The following is a 22312-nucleotide window of genomic DNA, read 5'->3' as shown; positions in this document are numbered from 1 at the left end:
TCTGCTCATTGTTGACCCTCCTCTTAACAGACTGGAAGGGCTGGGAGCAGAGGAACCAATAGAGGCAGATAAGGAGACATTTGTGGGGTAACAAAAACAAAACACGTAAGAGATGGACCGTGCTCAATGAGCAACAGAGCATTCCCACTGCTATCCCAGTGAGGAAGGGTCATATCGAGGCCCACATCCAGGTTGCTTTATTATTAATATTTCTAGGGGGAGATATTTCACTACTGTACATGTATGGGTGGGAATAGGGAAGGTCAGATCTGTTAATTTTGGTTTCTTTCAGTTTCTCCCCACCCCCAGTTCTAAGTTCAGTTTCCTACATTTGCACATCAGCATTTTTGCGGGAATTTCTACCAATCTACCAAATATTTGTATGCAATTTTGCTTCTCCAAAGCAATTTCCCCAATATATAATGCATTTCTGTATATTTTCACTAATATATGCACATATATATGCACATTTACCCCAAGCAACAACAACAGCTGGTCAAACAACTGCATTGTAAAAACTGGAGAGGTACAAATTTGGAGGAATGGCTGTGTTTGGGTTTACATATTGTTTTGGAAAGTGTAAATAAAATGAAGGAACTGGAAACTGCACAAAATGGAACTTACTTCAGTTCCCGGATTAATATTAGAAATTATGCCAATACTTTTTCACATGTCATTCTGACAAAAGTATAAGCTGATTCCACACTGTTAAAAGTGCTCGTTTGAAAGAGTGTGTGCTTCTTAATTTGTACAGATCAACAACTGTACATCCCTTGAACGTTACACAATGAGAGCTAATGTGGGGAGGAGGTTAGAGTGTTGGACTAGTACCTGAGAGAGTAGAGTTCAAATAGCCACTCAGCCACGAAGTTCACTGTGAGACCTTGAGCCAGTCGCTACCCCAGCCTAACCTATATCACTCGGCTATTCTGGGGTTCAAATGAGGAATGGGACAACCATGTACACCGCCTTAAGTTCCTTGGAGAAAAGGGTGGGATACAAATGCAATAACCAAACAAACTGGATAACATTTCAGTGTACTGCTCAACTATTTGTGTACACATGTATAGAGATTGTACACTCATTGAATGTAACATGTGAACAGAACCCCTCTAGTTGAAAGCTGAAACAGAATCGAGGAGTGGGATACAATGGAGAGTAAACATCCACACAAATAATGCAGGGATGGGAAAGCTGTATCGCTCCAGCCATTGGCAGTCATTGACCATCAACTATCCTTGCTGGCTGTCTTAGATGGGGGTTTCTCAACAACTGGAAGACACAAGTAGAATCATAGAATCATAGAGTTAAGGGGGATGCTGAGTTCAATCCCCTGCAATGCTGGAATGTGCAGCTATCCCATATCGGGATTGAACCTGCAACCTTGGCATTAGCAGAATGTTCTAACCAACTGAGTACTAGACTCAATGGACACACAGTCTGACCTGGTATATTACAGCTTTCATATAAAGCAAAGGTGACCAATCCAACAATCACTGGCAGGCAAGCATCCTGATAAGCAGCAAGGACTCTCCAGCAATTTTATATAAGTTTATTTACAAGGAAAACACACCCAGAGCATGGTGAACAGGGTGCTCTCATTAACAGTAGTTGTTCAATCTGACTCGTTGTCCCTCCCTCCCCCAGAAGAAAGAACGCCAAAGTCTCACCTTTCTCCTCCTTCCCTTCCACTGCTCTCTGAGCTTCTCTAATCTCCTAGTGCGGGGACTGAATTGCTGGCCTGTCTCTTCCCCACTCCCAGAAGACACAACCCCTGACTCTGGTTTATCTGCTGGTTGCCTGGCAATGCTCTGGCTGACTTCCAACTCCTCCTCTCTCAGGGAGCTGGCAGTGTCTTCCATGGGAAGGAGGGGGGATTGGGCTGTCTTCTCTAAACTCTGCCAGACAGCTCTCCTCTGCAGAGTCGGCCCCTTGCTCGCTTAGTTCAGTTTCTGGGGCTGACTCTTCTGCTGCATCCTGGGGAGCCACGTTCCTGGCAGCCAATGTGTTATCCTCATCATCCCTGACCACTGGTCATGGTGGCTGGGTTGGATGAGAGTTGAAATCCAGCAATATGTGAATAGGCACAGGTCCCCACACTGGCCTTCAATGACTGGAAATTCCCACCCCTACCTATAGGTGCCAATGATTAAATCTGCAGCATTTAGATGTGCTCTACCAAGGAGATAAGCCAGGAGCATTTTCCAAGGAAATATCTGGAGTGCCATGGATTTTCCATCCCTGACATAAAGGAACAGATTGGGGGTGCTCCAGGCATCATTTATCCCAGGTCATCAGCAGTTATTGCCCTCTCCTCTCCAGCTTCATTGTTTTTAAGAGTAAGAGACTAGGATTGGAAGGGGGACCCAACATTCCAAAATATGTAACTCCCATTGTTCTGCAATATGGTTAGCAGAATGAAAACAGTGTTACAGCTAACCCATCATTTCAACCCAGCACGGCAATATTTCTATATATCCCCCCCCCCCCGAAACACTCTACAATAGGCTGAAAAATGCACTTCCTGCAATGATTCCCCAAGGGAGAGGTTTCTAAAGAAATGTCACTCACAGTGATAAAGAAGGAATATCTCAGCTGTGTGTGCGGCGGAGTTGGAGGTGTGGGGGGGGGGACTACCACTTTCACAAACTACATTTATGTGGGCTCAGCTTTCAAAAAATATATCCACACCGCAGTTAGAATTGCCGCAAAAAAAAAGAGTCTCACAAAACAGTGCTAGGCACAATATACTCTCCTAAAGTGATGTTGAATATTTTTAAGGGCTGGGTTGAATTTATGTGGGCATATATTTCCAGAGTGAAAAGGGGAGTTTCAGATCCCCAAACATATTGCTATTTTTATACCATTTTGCTCCACTTCACTACAGCTTTTAGCAGTTGCTTTGACTGCACACACACACACACACACACATATTTCCAATGGTTAGCTATATGATCCAGCCAATAATGGTTCATCTAGCCGCTGTTATGACATCACAGTTTGCAAAGCCAATCAGATCTGCCCAAACTGTAAGACCAAAATTAAAATGAAGGCAGTGCTTCCTGTCCCCTTTTTAAATGAAAAGCAAATAAAAATGGGAGGTTGCCTGTTCTTGATAGGGTTACACATCTTGGGGGCACTCCTGGATCCTTTGCAGTTGCTCAAGGCTCATATGGCCTCACTGGCTTGGAGTGCCTTCCATCAGCTTGGGCTGGTGTCCCAGTTGTGCCTACATCTGGACGGAGATAGCCTGATTTCTGTTGTTTATGCTCTTGTAACTCTTAGGTTAGATTACTTTGATGTATTATAGATAGGGATGCCACTAAAGATGGTTCAGAAGCTCCAGCTGGTATAGAATTTGGCAGCCAGCTTACTCACTGGGACATGATGATTTGAGCATATTACACCACTCCTGGCCCAAAAACACTGACTACCAGTAAGTTTCCAGGCCCAATTCATTTTGCTGGTGCTGACCTATAACATCTTAAATGGCTCAGGACCTCATTACCTCAAGGACTGCTTCTTCTTATATGAACTGACCCAGATCCTACGATCATCATCTGAGGCTCTTCTTCATGCACCTCCTCCATGAGAGATCTGGAGCATGACAAAGTGAGAATGGGCCTTTTCTGTGGTGGCTACTCACTTGTGGAATGCTCTCCCCATGGAGGCTTGCCTGGTGCCTTCATTACATATATTTAGTTGCCAAGCAAAAATGTTTCTCATCAACCACACATTTCTAACCTTTAAATGTGTCTGTGGGAGTGGGGGTTAATGGTTTATTTTGTTTTTGCTTCAGTGCGTACTTTTCATTTTGTATTTTTATGCTGTGAACTGCCCTGTGATCTTTGGCTGAAAGGCGGTATACAAATTTATTAAATAAGTAAATAAACAAGCACTTTTGCAAAGTTAGTGTGCAAAATGCATTATATCGGAGAAATTGCACATATTAATTGAAATGTAAACTGATAAGGAAATAGAGAGAACTGAATACTGGGGAAATGAAAAACACAAAACTAACAGATTCCTCCATCCTTGTCCACACATTGCTGTCTTTTCTTGTTGAGATACCAATTACAATGTATTTTCACCATTGCTTCCTTCTGAGTGCAAGCTCCTTATGAGAGCCACCTAAGGAGAAACACCTCTGGAGAAAAGGAAACAAGAGCAGCCAGTGGACTCCTTTGAATAATGGAGGTTTCCTGGTTTGAATTAAGGTTTATCAGAATTAAGGTTCTGATAAAATCTATTGCACCTCATTGTGATTACCATATTTTCCCGTGTATAAGACTAGGGTTTTTTTTACAAAAAAAAAAAAGAGTTTAAAATGGGGGCTCGTCTTATACATGGGTAGTGCTGAGGGGTGTTTTCTTAATTTGGAGTCCCCAGAAATAGGGGGTGTCTTATACGGTATCCCAATACATGAAAAAATATGGTATGCCAGATTGAACTACATTAATTGATTTGTTTTCATAGCCTCAGTTATCAACAAGTCAACAGCAATTTAATATGTTAATATTTTCAGCATGAACGTTAATGTCAAGCATTGTCTTAACCAAGTTGTCTAACAAATTAGATTAGATTATGTATAGATTCAGGTTTCAATAACAAGCATAAGTCATCTTCAAATACTCTGATATTGCAAACTATTTTGCATTTTACTTTTTAAGAACTGCTTGTTAATCGTCCAAGAGGTAAGTTGTTTGCATTTCCATCCGACATTGTTTAAAATATGTGTGATGTGGACAGTTTCTGATCCATTCAAGACATTCATCATATTGATGTCCCCATTCAATTTTGGGGGAGGGGAAGAGGAATAAGCAAAAGAGAGCTGAAATAATAAATTATCCTGTGGTATAATCTTTAAGCTGCGAAAAGCAATACCTTAAGGCCTGCATGCATTATAATTCATTCTGTGCAACCTGGATGAAATGATCATGATGGAAAGGCGTCATTAACTTGGCTTGACCAAAAATGAAATAATATATTGTTGCAGCAAGTTGGATAGAGCTGTGTTTGATGTTTACAGGTTGCTGTAGACCATTCATTTAAAAGATGCTGTAGAAATGGCACGAAAATAAGGGGTGGAGGGATGAATAAATCAATTTAGCCTGGGAATTGCTAGTGTGAAAGTTCAACCAGTATCCCAATTATTCAAAAAAGGTTCTGTGACATTTTAACCATTTCATAGATAGTGGCATGGCATAAGCATCAGCCTATTTCATCTCATGCATGATATGGATTCATCCTGTAGTTCAGCCACCACCTTTTAAAATGGGAGCCATGAGTAACAAGTTGAATCAGTGTCAATACCTTGGAATCTAGGAGGTCAAGTTTAAATTTCTAAACCATATTCACTATCTGTTAGAAACTTCCTGTGATTTCAGATGTCTAGGAGATTCCCGGAGATAGGTTGTAAAGCACTAGAAAGTTGCTATTTCTGTATAAATATTCTCTACTTGTGGCTGTAGGAATATTGAAGTCTTTCCAGTCCACTATATCAAGTTCTAAGAAGAGATATCTGAACATCAGTTTTCAGACAGATTGTTATTATTGATAAGTCATGTAAGATGCTTTGCCATGACTAGTAGTCATACTGATACGATTACTTTTAGTAGTAATTAAGATATATCAGAAAGTGTCAGCATTTGCATTTGTGACTGGAAGAATGTTGTGGCATCAATGTTTGATTTGTAAAGATGATTTTCCAGTCAATAGCCAATAGTACCATCTATACTGAGATTAGATTATACTATTGGCTATTGACTGGAAAATCATCTTTACAAATCAAATATTGATGCCACAACATTCTTACTGAGAATACTGAATTTATACTGGGACACTGGTGGCGCCATGGTCCAAACCACTGAGCCTCTTGGGCTTGCCAATCGGAGGGTTGGCGGTTCAAATGCATGCAACGGGGTGAGCTCCTGTTGCTCTGCCCCAGCTCCTGCCAACCTAGCAGCTTGAAAGCATGCCAGTGCAAGTAGATAAATAGGTACCGCTGTGGCAGGAAGGTAAACGACAGGAATATTTTAGCTGTTAAGTTGCTATAGTTTATTTCACTTAACAATAAAATTATGACAGTATTGATATGGGTGAAGGTACACCAAAAGATATACACAAAGATCAGACAGTGAGGATATGAGACAAATAGAAACTGACATAATTCACTAGGTATACCTTGGAGTATGTAGTCAGAAAGGACCACCACTTGTTGCTAGCAGCTGCTGGGGCTACAAGTGGGGAACTTACAGGTTTGAACTCTGCTACTTCCTGTAGTGAGCTACTCAGAGATACAGATCAAAGGGCTATGTTTTTGGACTACAATCCCCATCATTTCTGACGGATGGCCATGCTACCTGAGGAGTCCAACAACATTGAGGAAGGATAGTAAGATATTAATAGAACATCAGCTTTGCGTGCAGAAGATTCAAACCCTGGCATCTCCAGGTAGAGCTAGGATTGTCCTCTCTCTGAAATGCTGGAGAGCCTCAGCCAGTCAGACACAGTATAGACTGAGCTTGATGAACCAATGGTCGAATTTGGAATAAGGTAGCTGCTTGGTAGACTCCCTTCAGGCCCTGGTGCCATGGATTCATGCCCTCTGGTATGCATCCTTGCTAGTTTCCTGGGCTGTCAATATTCCTGCATCCCAATTCCAAACAAATGTGTTTCGTTGGGGTAAGTTGTCAAAATATTTCTGGGCAAAACAAAAACAAAGAAACACAATGATACATTTACCATCAAGATCACCTGGAGTTTTAAAATGCATTTGTTGGAAACCTGCCACAACGGACTATCGATCTGCTTGCATGAAAAGCATACATAGGCAACTAAGGTTGAACTTGCCTTAGAAAAGGAGGCATGTTTGAGAACATCCATGACATGACGTGATTCTAGTACTTTGTTTTACCAAGCTTCTTGTTAATTTGAGATTGTGTTTAGTGTGTCTGTCACTATAAAGCACAACAACATTTAGGCTGTATGGCCATTTACCCAGGGGAAAGTTAGGGCCCTCAGATAGAGGTTAAGCATGGCAATCCTCTGGAATGCACTCTCCTTTGAAAATTAGCTTGATTTGAGTTGAATATGTATGCTTTTCATGAACAGAACTCAAAAATCCATTGTTGCAGGGTTTTCAAAGGAGTCCCTTTTTTTTTAAACAACCTCCCACGGCTGAAGACTAAGCAGGAAACTACAGTACATCATTCATCAAACAATGTGGAACAAATTACACATGCCCTCATTAGCAATTACCTGAGAAACCTTCCTTCAGCCTACTTTACGCAATAATGACAGCTAATAATGGGTTCCATGACATGGCTGACCTATGAATGACTTCACACAAAGCTGTTCAGTAACCTTTAAAAACATAATTATACCTGCCTTTCCAGTGTACACTATTATTTCAGTGAATGTGAAGCACACAGATCTTGCTATGCATGCCACTTGAATTGGTGGTTATCTTGAATTCTGATAAAACTCACAGTATGTCCACTATGCATAGGTTTGAGCCTCAGATCAGTAGAAGATGCATAGGCACTTCATACTTTCTAGACCTTGTCCAAAGTACACAAGGATGGGACCTTGTCCAGTCAGTCCAACATGATGATCAGTTAAGGAAAATGTAAATGTAAGAACTATAACTGAAGTAAATGTAGCAACTATAATTGAAAATATATATCTGCATTTGACATCAATAAGCACAGTAATGACGTACAGTAGAGCAGAAATGGGACACCCATGTGGCCGCTGGACTACCGCTCCTATCATCCATGGCCTTTGATAGCATTGGCTGGGGCTGATGAGAGGTGGAGCCCCACATCATCTGTTGAAGCACATGTTTTTCTACCCATGGTATATAGAGCAATGGGGATATCATCAATGCAAAGGCAAAGGAACATAAGAAGATCCCTGGTACCTCAGACCAAAGTCTGCAAAGCCCAGCATCCTTTCTTCAAGCAGACCGATCATGGGAATCTCACATTCAGATGTGTAACTAGGGGTTGGTGGAACTGGACCCCACTGGTGGCAGAGGCCCAGTGTGTGTGTGCGTGTGTGTGCACACGCGTGCACACACACAAACAAAAATGACCCCACATCTCAGACAATGGAGAGTATGTGCTGCTGCTGGCACTATGAGAGAAGCTTCCCATCTCGCACCGTGGCACAAAGGCTTGCAAAAAAATAAATAAAAATGCCCTTCTTTCTTGCCTTGCCCTTACTCCAGATGTTTCAAGTACTTGGGTTGCATAAAATATAGTAGTTTGTAATGTGGCTATTGGAGTAAATAATTTTTTTTCCTGGGTGGAAGCCCAACCAATACAGCTCCCTGTGAAGGGTGCAAGGACACTAGGTATACTTCTGTCTACATAGAGGACATGAGCACAATAGCCCTCTTGTGATCCTTTACAACTGGTATTCAGAGTGACACTGCCTTTGATACTGAAGGTAATATAGCCATCATCACTAGTAGCCACTGACGAGCAGGTAAAGTGGTAGAAGTCCAAAATATACTTTAACACATGAGAACACTCCAATGTATTAAATTCCCTTTGCTGGTCCTGGAACACACGACACAAAAATATCACTTTTGATCAGAGAGTGCAAGTAATCTGATGAGTCTCTTGAATGACTTCAAAGAATGTAATTTCAAAATGTTGTGATGCAGTATCAAAAGAACATGGAATGTGTGCTCCCCCACCCTTATATTTAGAACCAAACTTCATTTGCTTTTTCAATCAGCCAGCCTGACATTCCTTCTCCAGTTAAACCCAGCAGTATGAGCATATGCCCCAGTCTCCCCCATCCACATGCACACTATTCATTCCTCTTAAAAGTCTTTTAACAAGGCCTACACTTAAATATTCTCTTTTTGGATCCAGTAGGAGCCTTCAAAGCCGATTATCTTGAAAAGGCTATATGAATCTATAGTGAAATATTTATGGTAACTTGTCACCAGCACCTTCATATTGCAATATTTCTTTTTGTTGTCCATCCTTCTTCCTCTGCTTAATGACAGAATTCCAGTAGTAGTGAAGAAGTCCATGTGCTGGTAATGATACTCCACTATCCGTGTGATTGGGATATAAGATGGTTCCTGTCATTTTCCTTTCACTCAAAGATGAAGGTGGGTAAAAAGGACTGTCTACTTAAGTATTTATAGGCAGTGTTTATTTTTCCACAACAACAGTGATAACAGCCTGACACATGCCAGGAATATTATTGAAGCAAATTTGCACATTATCTAGAATGGGAAAAAATTATACTGAATAATTCATCTTGCTCTAGCCAGTGGTGTGGCGCTTTGGAGTAATTATTGTGTATAATGACATCACTTATCCTCTCCTTTCTACAAAGTGGGCTTTATGCAACATTGCCTACTAGTGCAAGGGATCTTGTGCTAGTGATGGTAAATTTTGATGTTTAAATGTTGCACAACAGAGGAATCAAATGCAATGGTCGCACAAGCAGAAACCTGTTGAGCAACAGATTGCACAATCTATTGTGCAACAAGGTAACCAGCAACCTGCTTATGCATTTGTGTGTGTGTGTGTGCAACAATGACGTTCTACTTGTGCAAAACATTTCACTAGCAGGGTCAGTTTACCACTCTGTGACTTAAATGAGTGCTTCATTGGATTCCACCTCTGAAATGTAACTTATGTCCTTGTCATTTGCAGTGATTTTAGCACAACCCTTGAGAAAAAAAACCTTCAATAAATGGTGGGCTTTCTGTAGGGTGAAGTGTTGTCATGATTCAATAAATAAATAACAGAAATGGCCATTTCCATTGGTCTGCCTCCACATGGGTGATCTCACTATGTAGTATGTTGGGATGCTCCTAAGTAAATTATTGTGAAGTCAAACCATTTTCTTACATTATTTCAGCACAGAGTTTGAGCAGCTGCACAGGAACAAGATAGTCCGAACTTGTAAAGTATTTTCTGGGGAACATTTTCAGTGTAGGGCGGGGAAAATAGTTTTTATGGACTTGGGTGAGGGCAAAGTGTTTCTTCAAAGATAATAAAAAGTGTACACTTTCATGACTGTTCACTAATGTTTACAGCTTTCTCAGCTAAATGCTTCCATGCCGTATTTTAAAATTTTAACTTCAATCCTCTTTGTAGAAACAACGACATTGTCGCATGAAATAACTTTTGGCCATGTGATGATGTCACATTGTAAAAAGCAAAGTGAATTGAGAGCAGGGGCAAGAAGAATGATGGTTTGAAGTAAAAACTGAGTTGAAGTAAAAAGAGAATTCCAAAGGAGGTCGCAAAATGAGGTCTGGCTATGTGACGATGTCACAGAAGGGGGAAATGAAGGTACATAAGAGTGAAGGCAAAAAGAGTGCCACTTTGAAGGAGCCGGGCAAAAGCTGCTACCAGCTGATTTACAGAGATAATTGCAATAGAGCTCAAAGTAGAGCATGATAGTGAGGTACACGGAAGGTCTTAGTTTTCCTGAATATCTCTCGGGGGCATCTTCTCTTTTCTCTGCTCCCCACTGCAACAACCATAAAAAGCTTTTTTAAAAGGTGCTGATTAGGAATATAAAGCCATAATGGAATGGTTATTATTGGACCTCTTAGCGCACAATTCTTTCATAATTTCATCTCTTTTACTCAATGATGCCAAAGAGAGAAAGAGAGAGAGACTTAACTCAAAGCTAAATGTATGCTTTTGGGCAGCATCGTGGCTTTGCTGAAAGCCACTTTCCCTTATTGTGAACTTGACTAAAACACAATGGTGAGTAACTGTTCTGCTTTTCTTACTAGGTCTAAATTGAGCCGCTTCTGAAATAAGCAATAAGAGAATGTCAAGTCTTAAGTGAAAGCAAGTCCCTGAAGAGTGATTTGAAGGTATAGTCTGCTATTAGAGGAAGCCAGATATTAGACATAATAGTAGAGATACCTTTTGAAAGTCTAGGAATGTCTCAATATTTGTGTGCATGTGTGTTGAAGAAAAGTGGAGTTTTTGAAAGGGTTGCACATAATGGGTTGATCTCAGTGAAAAATGTGGGGGCGGGGGACGATGACACACAGGCTAGAATTACCTGGAGGCCTTTGCAGAATCTGTTTCTTGTCACATCTGCTCTTGAAATTCCCATATCTCCCAGCAAAAAAAAAAAAAAAAAAAAGTTCCATCTGGGTTTCTTCGAGTTTGCCCAGTAGAACCCCAGATCATGTTTTAATCTTTAATCAATAGTGTATCTTGCCTTCTGGGAGTGTGAATCAGATGTGCAAACTGCAAATGCAGCAAGGACAGCTGCTGGGAGGCTTGGCTAGTTTTGGATAAGAGCAGCGAAGAAGTCTTTGCTTCCTGGGAGAAGTTATTTCTCCATTAACTGAATGTTACTCAGAGCTTTCATATGCTTGATGGTACCTTTCTGAGTAGGTCCTTCCTTCCTTCCTTCCTTCCTTCCTTCCTTCCTTCCTTCCTTCCTTCCTTCCTTCCTTCCTTCCTTCCTTCCATCCATCTCTCTCGCTCTCTCTTTCTTTGTGTGTGCATATGAGAGAGAGAGAGAGAGAGTGCACAGATGGAAATATTTCAGAGGGAGGGGGTATTGTTTGAAGTTCCTTGATTATTTTACTCAAGCGAATGACCACATTTGCCTCTGTTTTAACTGTAGCTCCTGATATTATTTTGGTTTTTAACTAGGGCCACATTCCCTTTCAGGCAGTCTTCAAACAGCCACCAAACAAACAAGCAAATAAATTTGTGTACCTGTATTCATCTGTAGTTCATCTGTAGGCATTCATCTGTAGGGAGGGTGGTTCATAGCATATAAAAAAGAGATAAAAACACAAAATAAATGCCTGTACAGTAGTGGGTGGGGCCGAGGCAAAGGGGGTGGAACTACTAATATAGATCTTAATGTGTATTGGTGGCTAATTTCTGCACATGCTTACTCACCCTTCTCTATCCTCCATCCAGACAAGTAAGAGGCCTAAATCAGACTTCCAGGACACCTTTCAGTCAGGCAAACATACTCAGGAACATATATTCCTTTGATAATGGAATCGCTCCCACAGAACTTACAAGTGCACCTCCACAAATTTGCTTTAGGTACAGTAAGGGGGTGATTTTAGTAACAATTTTAACATACTGTGGAGGAGTCATATGTAGTGGCTGCATTGAAATGAGCACTATTGTGCTCACGCCCAACTTGTGGGCTTCCCATAGGCATCTAGGTGGCCGTTGTTGAAACAGAACGCTGAACCAGATCGGTCTCTAGTCTGATCAGGCAGGGATCTTTTCTTATGTTTTGTAAATCTTCATATTATTGCTGTCAAAATGTAACCAACAATGCGCAACCCTGTTATGGCGAAGCATCATTTGAACTCTTTGGGCATCTTTTCTTCATGAGAATAGGGAAACTGTTGTTGGAACTCTCTAAAGTGTGCATTATGTCAGTGTAAAGCAGCCTAACTGGCTTCAGTGCCAGCCCATTGCTTTACTTTGAGCCATGTCTTACCAACAATCTCTTTCCAGTAATTGTGCTTGTCCCCATAAAGTCAAAGAATTCAAGAGAAGCAGAGAAGGGGGTGCTGGATACTGACCCCCCTTGCCGCTTCTGTTGGAAAAGGGGTGTGGTTTAAACAGACTGGTCACCACGCCCCTTCCCATTGTCCCCTGCTCCTTTCCCCGCAAGGGTTCAGGTGAGTGCAAAACGCCTTGGGGTGCAGCAAGCTTTGGGGAGGGGCTGGGGGGGGAGGATGCAATACTAGGGATGCAATTCCTAGGGAAAGAAAGTAGTCACGTGTTCAGTTATGGAAAACTTAATAAATATTTCATACAAAAATAAATAAATAAAATAAATACTCAATGACCTGCCTTTCAAGTAAGTGGAAATGAAGCAGCTGGTTGCCATGGTGAAATTATGATGACACTGTCACTCTGTAGTCTCACTGCTGAAGTCATAAGTCAGATTCAAGGGGGGATTTGCCCCCAAGGCCCTGCCTACCAGATAACAGTCACCTAAAGTTTTCCAGTAAAACATGAAATGGTGCACACGCTACACCTTGTTCGTGCGCTTATCAGGCATGTCCAAAGTCCATTTTGGGGGCCTAATCCAGCCCACCGGTCAGTTTAATCCGGCCCCTGTGGCAGTTTATTTATTTCCTGGGGTAAAATCCTAAAAAAAAAATCCTCAACAAATCCAACCCTAAAAAAAGGTTAACAACTTGGGTTGGCTGTTTCGGCGGCTCTCACGGCCCTTCACTTCATCAAATCTGGCCCTCTTTGAAAAAAGCTTGTACAGGGTTACAGTCAAAGAGTTCAAGAGAAGCAGAGAAGGGGGAGCTGGATGTCCGGAGTTTCATTCTCTCCCGTGCTGCAGAGTGTGTGTGACTACTGGATCACATGCTTTGTGTGTTGACATTCCATTCTTTGGAAGAGGGAACAGAAGGAACTGTGCGCCACTTCCGTCTTCTTTGTCTGTTCTGTTGTTCTCTCTCGGAGGGCCCACCCCCCATGGTGCTTCCGTTAGAAAAGGGGTGTGGTTTAAGCAGCCCGGTTGCCCCACCCTTTCCCATTGTGCCCTGTCCCTTTCCCTTCAAGGGTTCAGGTGAGTGCAAAATGCCTACTATAAACGCATGCAGAAAGACAAACGTATTTTACCACCCTACTTCCCATGTTAATCACAACACTATACAACACAATACAATAAAAATACCTTTATTGGCATTTCAAGTTAAGACCTTCCAAAATGGCTTGAGATACAAAGTCTTTCTTCTTTCTGTTTCCTGTTTCCGAGAGATTTGAATTGGGAAATCCTTTCGATTCTTCATGAATAAGAGGCAATGGGGTGAGGGAGGCCACGGCCACATCCACACCATTTAACGTGCTATGAAGCCGCTTTAAACACTCATGGCTTAAACACCCCCAAAGACTCTGGGAGCTATAGTTGGAAAAGGGTGCCAAGAGTTGTTAGGGGACCCCCTGTTCCCTGGCAAGAAGGGAACCCTACCTCTACCCCCACCCCTACCCCTGACGCTAACCCTAACTCTAACCCTAACGCTAACCCTTAAGCCTTAACTAGAGCTACAATTCCCAGAGTTCCCCAGCAAGAAGGGAACCCTAACCCTGCCCCCTATCTACAGCTACAATTCCCAGAGTTCCCTGGCAAAAAGGGAACCCTAACCCCAACCCTTCCCCCTATCTACAGCTACAATTCCCAGAGTTCCCTGCCAAGGGAACCCCAACCCTATCCCTGCCCCTGACGCTAAACCTAAACCTTAACCCTTAACTAGAGCTATGGGCTTGCTTCGCAAAACGAAGCTTGCCCCGCAAGCTCCGGGGATAGCGGGGAAGCGCAGCGCGCCTTCCCCTCTGTCCCCGGACCCCATTTGAACCAAGGGGCAGCAACAGGGAGAAGCGATCTTCTCCCCTCCGACCTTGCTTTAAACAGGTCCGGGGCAGGCAATGGGGAGAAGCAATCTTCTCCCCGCTGCCCCTTGCTTTAAACAGGTCCGGGGACAGAGGGGAAGGCGCGCGGCGCTTCCCCTCTGTCCCCGGACGGTCTCCATAGGAACGCATTGATTGATTTTCAATGCATTCCTATGGGAAACCGTGCTTCGCAAGACGAAAAACTCACAAGAAAAAAAAACTTGTGGAACGAATTAATTTCGTCTTGCGAGGCACCACTGTACTTACGCACCGTAACAAGTCTCCGTCCCCTTAACCACCTACAGTTCCCAGAATCCCTGAGGGGAAGCCATGCCTGTTTAAAGTGACTTCATAGCAGTTCCAGTGGTGCACCTAATGTGGCCTAATGTTCCCTCCCTCATTTTCTTCTCTCCCCACTGCCCCATCACTTGCAGTGCAGCAGATATCTGCCTGCAGTCTCCCTTCAAGGCTCCTTCTCTCAGGTATGGCCAAGGCCTTGCCCATTCCTCACTGCCAGTATTTCATGTTCACTTCTCCGATGTAAATAGGGATGTTCTGCGGTTCTCTTGATGACTTTGAAGACTGGACTTGGGGAAAACCTCACCGGCTCCAGACATCCCTGTAAGGCAAAGGCAAACAGGTGAGTGGGATGGCCAACACCCGACAGCGTCCCCCCAGATTCCTCCTCTGTTTGGCTGCCTGTTAACAAACAAGGCTTCCAAACCACTTTGCACCCATCTCAGCCAGCGTAGCCTCACAACATCCACTAGCCTGAATGCAAATTCTTCCGACAACCATCCACCAGCTGCAACCTCATCAGGTCCATTGCCAGACATCAACCAGCTTCAGAGCTGAGTGTCAGTGACCTTCAAGTAGCGATCCCACCAGCAAGTAATCTTTGGACTTGCCTTCTCCTTGCTCCACAGCATCCCAGCACCAGGCCTCCTTCCGCTTCCCAGCTTGCCGCCACGGGACAGGAGACCGCCTAGGCTGAGTGTCTTCTTTCTGTTTCTTGTTTCTGAGAGATTTGAATTGGGAAATACTTTTGATTCTTCATGAATAAGAGGCAATGGGGACAGAGCATTTCAAGTTAAGACCTTCCAAAATGGCTTGAGAGACAAAGTCTTTCTTCTTTCTGTTTCCTGTTTCCGAGAGATTTGAATTGGGAAATCCTTTCAATTCTTCATGAATAAGAGGCAATGGGGTGAGGGAGGCCACGGCCACATCCACACCATTTAACGTGCTATGAAGCCGCTTTAAACACTCATGGCTTAAACACCCCCAAAGACTCTGGGAGCTATAGTTGGAAAAGGGTGCCAAGAGTTGTTAGGGGACCCCCTGTTCCCTGGCAAGAAGGGAACCTTACCTCAACCCCCACCCCTACCCCTGACGCTAACCCTAACTCTAACCCTAACGCTAACCCTTAAGCCTTAACTAGAGCTACAATTCCCAGAGTTCCCCGGCAAGAAGGGAACCCTAACCCTGCCCCCTATCTACAGCTACAATTCCCAGAGTTCCCTGGCAAAAAGGGAACCCTAACCCCAACCCTTCCCCCTATCTACAGCTACAATTCCCAGAGTTCCCTGCCAAGGGAACCCCAACCCTATCCCTGCCCCTGACGCTAACCCTAACCCTTAACCCTTAACTAGAGCTACAATTCCCAGAGTTCCCTGCCAAGGGAACCCCAACCCTATCCCTGCCCCTGACGCTAACCCTAACCCTTAACCCTTAACTAGAGCTACAATTCCCAGAGTTCCCTGGCAAGAAGGGAACCCTACGCCAACCCCTAATCCTACCCCTAATCCTAATCCTAATACAGTGGTACCCCACAAGACGAACACCTCGGAAGACGAAAAACTCGCTAGACGAAGGACTTTTTCGTTTTCTTAGCCGCTTCGCAAGACGCATTTCCCTATGGGCTTGCTTCGCAAAACCAAGTTTGCCCCGCAAGCTCCAGGGATAGCGGGGAAGCGCAGCACGCCTTCCCCTCTGTCCCCGGACCCCTTTTGAACCAAGGGGCGGCAACAGAGAGAAGCGATCTTCTCCCCTCCGCCCCTTGCTTTAAACAGGTCTGGGGAAGGCAACGGGGAGAAGCAATCTTCTCCCCGCCGCCCCTTGCTTTAAACAGGTCTGGGGACAGAGGGGAAGGCGCGCGGCGCTTCCCCTCTGTCCCTGGACGGTCTCCATAGGAACGCATTGATTGATTTTCAATGCATTCCTATGGGAAACCGTGCTTCGCAAGACGAAAAACTCACAAGAAGAAAAAACTTGTGGAACGAATTAATTTCGTCTTGCGAGGCACCACTGTACTTAAGCACCGTAACAAGTCTCCGTCCCCTTAACCACCTACAGTTCCCAGAATCCCTGAGGGGAAGCCATGCCTGTTTAAAGTGACTTCATAGCAGTTCCAGTGGTGCACCTAATGTGGCCTAATGTTCCCTCCCTCATTTTCTTCTCTCCCCACTGCCCCATCACTTGCAGTGCAGCAGATGTCTGCCTGCAGTCTCCCTTCAAAGCTCCTTCTCTCAAGTATGGCCAAGGCCTTGCCCATTCCTCACTGCCAGTATTTCACGTTCACTTCTCCGATGTAAATAGGGATGTTCTGCGGTTCTCTTGATGACTTTGAAGGCTGGACTTGGGGAAAACCTCACCGGCTCCAGACATCCCTGTAAGGCAAAGGCAAACAGGTGAGTGGGATGGCCAACACCCGACAGCGTCCCCCCAGATTCCTCCTCTGTTTGGCTGCCTGTTAACAAACAAGGCTTCCAAACCACTTTGCACCCATCTCAGCCAGCGTAGCCTCACAACATCCACTAGTCTGAATGCAAATTCTTCTGACAACCATCCACCAGCTGCAACCTCATCAGGTCCATTGCCAGACATCAACCAGCTTCAGAGCTGAGTGTCAGTGACCTTCAAGTAGCGATCCCACCAGCAAGTAATCTTTGGACTTGCCTTCTCCTTGCTCCACAGCATCCCAGCACCGGGTGATTGCTTCCTTCCGCTTGCCGGCTTGCCGCCACGGGACAGGAGGCTGCCTGGGCTGAGTGCCACCGAGCTGCCCATTTCTCTCTGGGGAGGGCAACTGCTGAGGCTTGCGCCTGGGCCCACATTTATACCCGCTCAGCTGACAAATGTTTTTGTCACATCACAGTCAACCCACAGACAATGGCAGCAGCTGGGGAGGCATCACCATCACCCCCTCAGCCCTCACAATGGTGAGCACAGCTCAGCAGCCAAAACACCCCCCTCCCCAAGTTGTGCCAATATCTATGAAGGCCACACTGGAAACCCAAGGGGACAGGAGGGAGACATTTTTCAGCCCAGTGGTTACATTTCCTTCCACACAACACTAGTCCAACACACAAATGAACACAGCAATGAAAGCAAACCTTATCTTTGCACAGGAAGCTGTTGAAGGAATGACATGCAGAGAGAAAGTTAGCATCTCAGGAAAAAAACACTTTTTCATCAGTCAATCAATCAATCATTTATTGTATTTGACTAAAACCCATTATAAATCCAGTTACAAAAGCACCAAACCCAAGGACCCAAACTATGGCTCCCAGATTCTTGGGGTGGGGGTGGGGAAGAAGCCAGGTGGATGCCATGAGAACTCAGCAATGTGTCAAGTGATGGCAACCTACTACCTCCAGGTTCAGAGGTGACATATTTCTGCATATCAGTTCCTGAGAATCATCAGGGCTGTTGTGGTCAGATTCTGCTTGCAGTTTTTGCACAGGCATCTGTGAGAATGGGATGCTGAACTTGGGCCAGTGGCCTGATCCAGGCAGCTTTCTTATGTTACAAAAGAAGACTTCCAAGAGAATACTTTTAATGCAGCACTCCAAGAAATGCTGCACGTTTCAGAAAGTCACATAATGCACTCCAAAAACAGAAATTTTGAAACCATTTCAGCACTGTGTCATTTTTCTATTTTTCTGCATCTCTTATCTGAACTATGTACTTGCAGTTTCTTTGAGTATGTTTTTTCCAATTTATTTTTATTTGGTAGCCATTTCTCCCTTTCCGAGGAAGGAAAAAAAGCATTTGAAGTTCTCAGTGTCCCTGACTTAAGGGTCTGACTCCTCTGCCCTGCCGACCAAGCGCTCACTGGCTGGTGTGCCTTTCACTGTAGGGAGATCAGAAGAGGACCGCTACATTGGCAGAAGCCTAAGCAGCCACGAGCTTGCTATTCAGACACAAGGATATTGTTTTAGTCATTTATTCTTATTTTTAATTACTTGGCACCACAGGCAGCTCTCTCCAAAAATGGCAAAGGCTACAATCCCACCTACATGGGAGGAAGCCCCACTGAATTCAGTAGGACTTACTTCCAAGTAAGCAGCAGTGCTGCAAGGATCTCTCTTGGAAGTCCAAGTAAATAAACTGCCACAGCGGCCGGATTAAACCGACCTGTGCAAAAACTGCAAGGTTAGGATTAGGGGTAGGATTAGGGGTAGGGGTAGGGGTAGGTTTTTTAGGGTTGAATTTGTTGAGGGTTTGTTTTTTTAGGATTTTACGCCAGGAAATAAACTGCCACAGGGGCCGGATTAAACTGACCGGTGGGCTGGATTAGGCCCCCAAAATGGACTTTGGACATGCCTGATAAGTGCTTGGTGAAGCGTTATTAACTTTAGTGGGCTTAATTGTGACTTACTCCAGAATAAATAGGAGAGAAAAGAAGGGAATTGTGTTTTGAGATCTGATCATGAGCAGATCTTTATTTCTGAGAGGCAGCATTTATATTAATGCTTGGAGAGTTGACATTTACGTGGGGAGGCTCATTGAGGTTGCTATCACCCATCTGTGACATAAGAAGACATATTTCTTGAAAGCTTGAAAGCTTAAGTAAGAGGTGCCAAGGTTCCCACTTGACCTCTGATCAGGATGCTCTTTTCTATATTCTTAGATGCTTGGTAACTGTGGATCATCAAGTCAATTTCCAAGGGAAAGAAAGTGGCCACGTGTTCAGTTATGGAAAACTTAATAAATATTTCATACAAAAATAAATAAATAAAATAAATACTCAATGACCTGCCTTTCAAGTAAGTGGAAATGAAGCAGTTGGTTGCCATGGTGAAATTATGATGACACTGTCACTCTGTTGTCTCACTGCTGAAGTCGTAAGTCAGATTCAAGGGGGGATTTGCCCCCAAGGCCCTGCCTACCAGATAACAGTCACCTAAAGTTTTCCAGTAAAACATGAAATGGTGCACAGGCTACATCTTGTTTGTGCGCTTATCAGGCATGTCCAAAGTCTATTTTGGGGGCCTAATCCAGCCCACCGGTCAGTTTAATCCAGCCCCTGTGGCAGTTTATTTATTTCCTGGGGTAAAATCCTAAAAAAACAAACCCTCAACAAATTCTTTTTTTTAAAGAATATTTATTAGAGTTTACAATAATAATAGAATTAAAGGAAAAAAGAGAAGAAGAAAAAAGAAAAAAGAAGTAACAAAAATACAAAAATGAAAATATTTAAAAAACACATAAGGTTTCCAATGCTTATTTTTCATTAACTTATTTCCCAGACCTCCTCATACCTCTCTTTTTTGTATTCCAGTTCAAATTGTTAGTTCAGCAAATCCTTATCAATAAATTTTCACCTGTTTCTAAACCTTTTTTTCCATATTCTCTTAAAGCATTACAGCTGGAAACCACTTAATTTCTATCCAACATCATTCTAACATTCATTAATTTTGCAATATTTCTGTAAATAGTCTTTAAATTTCTTCCAATCTTCTTCCGCCGACTCTTCTCCCTGGTCTCGGATTCTGCCAGTCATTTCTGCCAGTCCCATATAGTCAATCATCTTCATCTGCCATTCTTCCAGAGTGGGTAGATCTTGTGTCTTCCAGTACTTTGCAATAAGTATTCTTGCTGCTGTTGTGGCATACATAAAGAAAGTTCTATCCTTCTTTGGCACCAATTGGCCGATCATGCCCAGGAGAAAGGCCTCTGGTTTCTTCAGGAAGGTATATTTAAATACCTTTTTCATTTCATTATAAATCATTTCCCAGAAAACCTTAATCCTTGGGCACGTCCCCCAAAGGTGATAGAATGTACCTTCATTTTCTTTACATTTCCAACATTTATTATCGGGCAAATGATAAATTTTTGCACGCTTGAGTGGGGTCATGTACCACCTGTAAATCATTTTCATAATATTCTCTCTTAGGGCATTACATGCCGTAAACTTCATACCTGTGGTCCATAACTATTCCCAGTCAGCAAACATAATGTTATGTCCAACATCTTGTGCCCATTTAATCATAGCAGATTTCACCGTTTCATCCTGAGTGTTCCATTTCAACAGCAAGTTATACATCTTTGACAAAATCTTAGTTTTAGGTTCTAACAGCTCTGTTTCTAATTTTGATTTTTCCACCTGGAAGCCAATTTTCTTGTCCAAATTATATGCCTCCATTATCTGGAAATCATGAAGCCAATCTCGCACTTTGTTTTTTAATTTCTCAAAACTCTGCAGTTTCAATCTATCTCCTTCTTGTTCCAAAATTTCCCAATATTTCGGCCATTTGGCCTCCATATTGAGCTTTTTCTGAGCTTTTGCTTCCATTGGTGACAACCACCTTGGTGTTTTATTTTCCAATAAATCCTTATATCTTATCCAAACATTAAACAATGCTTTCCTGACAATATGGTTTTTGAATGCTTTATGTGCTTTAACCTTGTCGTACCACAAATATGCATGCCACCCAAAAACGTTGTTAAAACCTTCTAAATCCAAAATGTCTGTGTTCTCAAGAAGCAGCCAGTCTTTCAACCAGCAGAATGCTGCTGATTCATAGTAAAGTTTAAAGTCTGGCAGGGCAAATCCACCCCTTTCCTTTACATCAGTTAATATCTTAAATTTTATTCTGGGCTTCCTGCCCTGCCAGACAAATCTAGAAATATCTTTCTGCCGCTTCTTGAAACAGTCCATCTTGTCCACAATTTGCAATGTTTGAAACAAAAAAAAACATTCTAGACAATACATTCATCTTTATAGCTGCAATTTTTGCTGACAGAGACTGAAAAGAGGACTGAAAGGAGATCTCTGAAGCAGACTTCCTTCAAAGGTTGTAATAACCACTCCTTCAGTGATCTCCTTTCAGTCCTCTTTTCAGTCTCTGTCAGCAAAAATTTTGTAATCCACATTACAAATATACGCCTCTTTAAAATGTCAGCAAAAATTTCTCTGAAGGAGATCTCTGAAGGAGTGGTTATTACAACCTTTCAAGGAAGTCTGCAGTGAAATTTTGGAAGGGAAAAGGGCACCAGAGTCGTGGAAAGAGGCGTATATCACGCTTATACTGAAAACAGAGACTGAAAAGACTCAATTTAAGAACTACCGTCCCATATCCCTATTAAATGTGGATTACAAAATTTTTGCTGACATTTTGGCCAAAAGATTGAAAAAAGTATTGATGGATGAGATTCACAAGGACCAAGCGGGCCATTCTGGAAAAGTTAGAATTGAATATAAACACTAAAGCAGTTCTGATATTTGTGGATGCGGAGAAAGTTTTGACAACATTTCTTGGAGTTTTATGAAAAAGAACCTACAGGGTATGGGGGCAGGCCAAGGTTTTGAAAATGGTATAGGTGCAATATACTCTGAACAAAAGGCCAAATTAATTGTAAATAATGTGGTTACGGAAGAATTTAAGATAGAAAAAGGGACACGACAGTGGTGCCCAATTTCCCCATTGCTTTTTATATCGGCCCTGGAGGTCCTGCTGAACATGATTAGAAGGGACCGGTTGGTTAAAGGTATACAGGTCGGAGCCAAACAGTACAAATTGAGAGCATTTGCAGATGACTTAGTTTTGACGTTACAGGAGCCAGAATCTAGTACTAAAAGGGTTTTGGAACTAATTCAAGAGTTTGGTCAAGTGGCAGGATTCAAATTGAAC

General features: G+C 43.0%; 4 long non-coding RNA genes across 6 annotated transcripts in view; 2 read left to right on the top strand and 2 right to left on the bottom strand.

The window, feature by feature from the left end:
• LOC309362164 overlaps positions 1-22312 on the top strand; it is a 71618-nt gene that overhangs the window by 11928 nt on the left and 37378 nt on the right. Inside the window, exons 2-5 of one of the 3 annotated variants that reach the window (XR_014164816.1) lie at positions 9026-9133; positions 10784-10867; positions 12501-12667; positions 14945-15332. This is a non-coding gene — a long non-coding RNA (uncharacterized lncRNA). Of the gene's footprint in view, positions 1-9025; positions 9134-10783; positions 10868-12500; positions 12668-14944; positions 15333-22312 lie in introns of those variants that run through there. The other 2 variants (XR_014164815.1, XR_014164814.1) reach the window with 2 other exon arrangements.
• On the bottom strand, positions 13670-14947 carry LOC309362162. The gene is made up of 2 exons (XR_014164811.1): positions 14660-14947; positions 13670-14251 (listed from the first exon to the last, which is right to left on the bottom strand). It is a non-coding gene; the product is annotated as an uncharacterized lncRNA (long non-coding RNA).
• On the bottom strand, positions 15530-17955 carry LOC309362161. The gene is made up of 4 exons (XR_014164810.1): positions 17352-17955; positions 16707-17062; positions 16029-16123; positions 15530-15889 (listed from the first exon to the last, which is right to left on the bottom strand). It is a non-coding gene; the product is annotated as an uncharacterized lncRNA (long non-coding RNA).
• Positions 16992-19386, top strand: LOC309362208. The gene is made up of 2 exons (XR_014164877.1): positions 16992-17083; positions 19309-19386. It is a non-coding gene; the product is annotated as an uncharacterized lncRNA (long non-coding RNA).

The sequence above is a fragment of the Podarcis melisellensis genome (assembly GCF_964234715.1).
Source record: "Podarcis melisellensis genome assembly, chromosome: Z".
Lineage (NCBI taxonomy): Eukaryota > Metazoa > Chordata > Lepidosauria > Squamata > Lacertidae > Podarcis > Podarcis melisellensis.
The sequence above is the reverse complement of the archived record's forward strand: the minus strand, read 5'-3'. Positions and strand labels throughout refer to the sequence as shown.